The 5,240-nt window shown below is 38.8% G+C and overlaps 1 long non-coding RNA gene across 1 annotated transcript; it reads right to left on the bottom strand.

Moving 5' to 3' along the window:
* Positions 1-1,364: 1,364 nt before the first annotated feature.
* On the bottom strand, positions 1,365-4,494 carry LOC149588411 (uncharacterized). The gene is made up of 3 exons (XR_016379983.1): positions 3,362-4,494; positions 2,785-3,278; positions 1,365-2,349 (listed from the first exon to the last, which is right to left on the bottom strand). It is a non-coding gene; the product is annotated as an uncharacterized LOC149588411 (long non-coding RNA).
* Positions 4,495-5,240: the final 746 nt, after the last annotated feature.

Genomic DNA, 5,240 nt, shown 5'->3' with positions numbered 1-5,240 from the left:
GCGCTGTCGAAGGCTTAGCACAGACTAAATAGGAAGTTGGACTGCGTAACTGCGTCGTTCTTGAACAAGCTCGAGCTGTAAATCTCTAGCATTACGAAGTGTCATACTTAATGGAACGTATCACTTATATACTTATGATATAGCTTTATATCCTTAGTGAATTTCATTCGAAACTTATCCAAATCACAATCAAATTACGCGTAAATAAAAGGGGAGCTAGGCAACGCTGGTAGACTGACTAGTACAACGAAGGAGCTAGAGGCGACGAAAAAGAATAAAGATATATAGAAGGGTTCAAGAAAATTGTACTCGCTCGGGTTATTAACGCGCTGCTCCTTCTAATCAAAAGTTTTGGCCCCTTTTGCAAAAGAGGTGCTGCTGGTGGATTGGGGTGGGGGAGGGGAGGGGTGGTCTTATTGTACGTACGTCGAAAGAGTTGGCTACGCTAAGACTTGTATCAAGTAAAGGGACGGAATATAATTACAATATATCAAGGAATTCCCGCGTCCCTAGCTCCGTGTCGACACTCTGCCGACGCTTGGAATTCTCAACTCGATTATTCTTTCGCCAAGCCATCCCACCTATCTCTCCTCTATGTACGGAAATACAGGGTGTTACGAAAAGGCTAATTTATAGTATTGACGTACAGTGAGTTCTACGAACAAGTGTTGCCACTCATTTGCGAGTGGAATTCAACCGCGCTATCTACAATAGACTGAACAGTTTGTAGTATTCTGTTCGAATAAGTTACAAACCCGCGCAGAGATGCTTTAATAATAAATTAGTGGCAACCCTGAAAGGCACGAGGTTAAAGTTAAGGGTCATCCTTAAAACATTCCAATGGTCTTAACTTTGTTTAAGGAGTGTCCATTATGGCAACTTACATTTTCGACGCAAAATCGATTTCCCATTGTTCGGTTTCTTTAGTTACTCTTTTTGTTACACCCTGTATATATAGGAAACCCACAAATTCGCAAAGTTTACGCGTACGAAATAAAAATATTCCCTCGAAAGTTAAACAAAACCAATCTTGTAGTTTCTAACCATTGTTACGAGTCTTATCTTTCCACTTCTGTAAAATGTGAAGGCGGGTTACCTATAGCTAGCTATGTTTCTCGCTGTATAGAGAAATATTTTGCGATGTCATATATTTCAACGTTATCCGTCGTTCAAGGGTTTTAGTTGTATTTGTTTAAATTGAATTAAGGTAGAAAATTATTAGGATTTTTCATTAAGTTGACTTTCAAGAAGGATTTCACGTAATTTTTAGAGTTTTTAACAGATTATATTTGAATCTAAAACTAGGCACGCGTATATTCAGATTGGACTAAAATGTGAAGTAGCTTTCAAAATTCAATAATTGTAATGTATAAGAAAAAATAAGTAAAAGTATCTAGGCCTATATAAAGATAATTGAATCATTGAGGCGAAAATCCCTTCCATTATTTCCATTCGATCGAATCATCTCTTATTTTATTATTTTCGCGAGCAAATCCAATTTTGGGGAAATTCTTTCCAATTCATTTCTCTCCGAAAACCCGCCCTCTAATTTGCCTATTCATTTTCAAGTTATTAATTTCCTCACCGCCACTCTGAAAAATATTAATTGTCTTCTTCTATAGTTTTATACCTTAGAAATTACCGGGTTATTTTATTATCCAATAAAGAAATTAAAAAAAAAAAAAATTCCGGGTAATTTTCTCATCTCTCAATTTGATCTCAAGCCCAAAAATGAGTTTTAAAAATTGCAAGAGTGAATTAGGCTTAAATTAGATTTGTCGACGTTTGCTTGCCTAAGGGTGAATCCCTATTATTTTTTTACCTGCGTGTACGAGATAAGTCAGTTAATGAAGGGGAAACGGGGGTAAATAGTAAAAATTTATCATTCATCTTTATTCCAGCGTATTAATGATCTAAACGCGAACTTAATTTAGTCGAAGCCCTTGCTCTTTCTACGCCTAGAATTTTTCATCTCATCATCCCACGCGCCTTCTTTAATGGGTCACGTGGTTTTAGGCTTACTTTCTAAGAGGGAAGGAGTATAGCTATGTACAGGTATATTCTTATCCGAGTTCACTCATAGTTTGCTCCATTAATTAAGTCTATATCTCGCTATGTCTTAAAGGGGAAATTGAGTAAAATTCCGTTTGAAACGTTTCTATCCGTTATCTTTAATTGCTCTAAATCGACGAATGGTAGGAACGAATTGTCCTTTTCCATGGTAACAACTTGACGACACTTGTCAATTTTATCCTAGAGGGGTAGTCAGTCTACTTGGAATTGTAGTTGTACCCCGTGCAGGACTGTAAGTGTAGAAGTTCTCTTTATTAGTTCAGGGTTCATACGAACCTGGAAAACAAGGAAGTAAATAGCTGTTAATAAAACTCAGGGAAAGTTAGAATTTCTTTGTTAAATTCAGGACAATTTGTGTGGTTTGTGTAAGTTTTCTCTGAAAGGGTTGCTTAAACTATAAAACAAAATCCACTCCCGTTGTTTTGACTCCATAGGAAAAAAGTTGTATCAACCCTCTTTTATTTCAAATAAGATTTAGTCAAACGATGCAGAATTGTATATGTATCTGCGGTGTAGTGGCTATCGCATTCGTTTCACACCCGGAAGGCCCGGGTTCGAGACCACATGGCTGCGGAAAGTTTTTTATGCTCGTTAGTTTAAATGCACAACTGAATTAGCTCAAAGAGGGGTCAAAATCGTGTATCATGGCTCAGTTGGTAGAGTCGTTGAATGCCAGTGCTTAAAAGATCAATCTTCAAAGATGGTTAGTACCGGAAGTGGTCAGTATCCCTCAGTGGATCAGTACTCGAAGTGGTCTGTATCCCTCAGTGGATCTGTACTCGAAGTGGTCAGTATCCCTCAGTGGATCAGTACTCGAAGTGGTTAGTATCCCTCAGTGGATCAGTACTCGAAGTGGTCGGTGCCCGGTGAAGTCGTGTCTAATGAAGTTCGTGCTCAGATACCGAAGTTATTTTTATTAGTTAGTTTTCAATTCAAATAAGATTTGGTCCTAAATAACGAACTGGTCCTTGGGACTGTTCCCCCTTAGTTTTCCTTTAGATAAATGGTCCCGAGGACCAGTAACCCCAACTTCTTGAATTAAAAACTAGTCCAGGCTTTTCATAAACTGGTTTTTGGATCAGTGGAGGTGATGTGTGCTCTTTCCCTGTCTGCCATGGACCATAATGGAACGAGCTATGCTTTGAGCAGAAGAGAGCCTTTTTCCATTTTTAAACGCCTGACGAGGGAGTAGAAACGAGATGCCCCTATTGGGAATCGAAAAGCTACTTTTTTATCCATCGCTTCTTTTTATTCCCGTACAGAAGGATATGTTTTCTTTTTTCCTTACCATTCGGTGCGTCTTTCTTTCCATCTTCGCTCTTACCGCTCCTTGCTTTTTTATAATTTTGGCCATTTTTTGAGCAATGTTTGATCGTCGAGTCTCGGATCGTGAAGTTTCGGAAAAGGGACATTTCTCGGATTTTAAGAGAATAAGGAAAACATATACGAGTGTCAATGCTTGTCGGGAGATGGCGATAGGGGCGTACGCTTTTCTAGTGCGCATTATATTCTCTATACTTATTCATTTTCCCGGCTTATGTGACTTTATGTCACATTATTTCTTGACGCTTTCTACGACATATAACATAGCCTTTATATCCCCCCCCCATCTTCGGAACGGCAACGAAGTCCTCCCAGCATCCTCAGTGGACTTTTGGTAGGATCGTACGGTGGGGGGCAAGTAGGACTAAAATATACTCTAGGGACATCTCCGTATCTCTAGTAGAACCAGAGTTATGAGCCTCCAAAAATGGGTCTAATGCTATTCCTATGGAGGGTATGGTTATGCACATTTTCCTCAATTACTCGACCCCCGTTTACTCGATCCCCACGTTTTTAGTATCGTTGGATGGGGGGAGAATAGGACTATAACATAGTCAAAGGACATCCCCGTATCTCTAGTGGAACCAGAGTTATGAACCTCCAAAGTTGGGTCTAATGCTATTCCTATGGAGGGTATGGTTATGCACATTTTCCTCAATTACTCGACCCCCACGTTTTTAGTATCGTTGGTTGGGGGGCAAATAGGACTATATTATACTCAAGGGACATCCCGTATCTCTTGTAGAACCAGAGTTATGAACTTCCAAAGTTGGGTCTAATGCTGTTCCTAGGAGGTAGGGGGCGTTCGCGAGGTTCTCTTGGAGCGTGCATGACCCACGAAAATTTCTACTCCAGCTCATTTCTCCACCAAGATTTTCATCTCCTAAGCATTTATGAAAATTTGAGCAGGCCTAAAATTTCTCACGATATTAATTTTTCCCTGGAGAAAGGACGCGACGTGGAAGGTCGTAAATATTTTGGAATTAAATTAGGCGATTTATATTCCCAATTTCTCTTCTATATTGCCGTCGTTATTATAAACGCTGTTTTTACGAAGAGAGTTTCGCGATAAACCTTGAAAATAAGTCGTCAGTGGTAAATACGCTTTTGATCCCACGCTAGAGAGCTTCAAATTCCATAATATAGCGGGACATTAAAATACATTTTTATTTTTTGCCCTTATGGAATCCTTAATTAAAAATATTTTTCGCCAAACTAACGTTAATATTGAAGTCGAGCTGGATGGTATTCACTATCCTAAGGGTAGAAATGAGATCTCACAGGGTTCATACAAACCTGGAAAAGTCAAGGAAATAAATTGTTTATGAGGAAATTTCGAATTTTTTAGTAAAATTCATGGAAATTTAGAGGTTTGAGTAAGTTTTCTCCATTTAAAAAACAAACCACTGCCGTTATTATTACTCCATAGGGAAAAACTGTCGGTTTACAATTTGTATGAACCCTGTTTTATTTCAAATAAGATTTAGTCAAACGTAGAAAAGTATTTGAAGTAAAATGGCGCTTTAGTTTATCTAATTTTGTTTTAAATTCCTGATTTGTGTCTGTTTCGAACACGTCACTCGAGCGGATGATTTAATAGTTTGTAGGTTTATTAAAAAATATGCCACTCCTCAGCGTCTTGCCCATCCATTTGAGCCACCATCCAAGGGACGACTTTTCATTAATCGCCGTCCTTTTTTTTCCTTCCTAAGAATTAATTATGAGAAAGTAATTAAGGTTAGCAAATAGCCCTAGTCACGGGTGTAAGTCTGCTCTTTCTCAGCTGGGGGTAACCGAGTATCTAACGTGACCATTATGTATAGGGACCTTCTCCACTACCCTCT

Source organism: Phalangium opilio, unplaced genomic scaffold (genome assembly GCF_054372755.1).
Source record: "Phalangium opilio isolate 3A_F unplaced genomic scaffold, DU_Popi_V2 ptg000650l_1, whole genome shotgun sequence".
Lineage (NCBI taxonomy): Eukaryota > Metazoa > Arthropoda > Arachnida > Opiliones > Phalangiidae > Phalangium > Phalangium opilio.
Note: the sequence above shows the minus strand (reverse complement) of the source record. Positions and strands in the feature narration are given on the sequence as shown.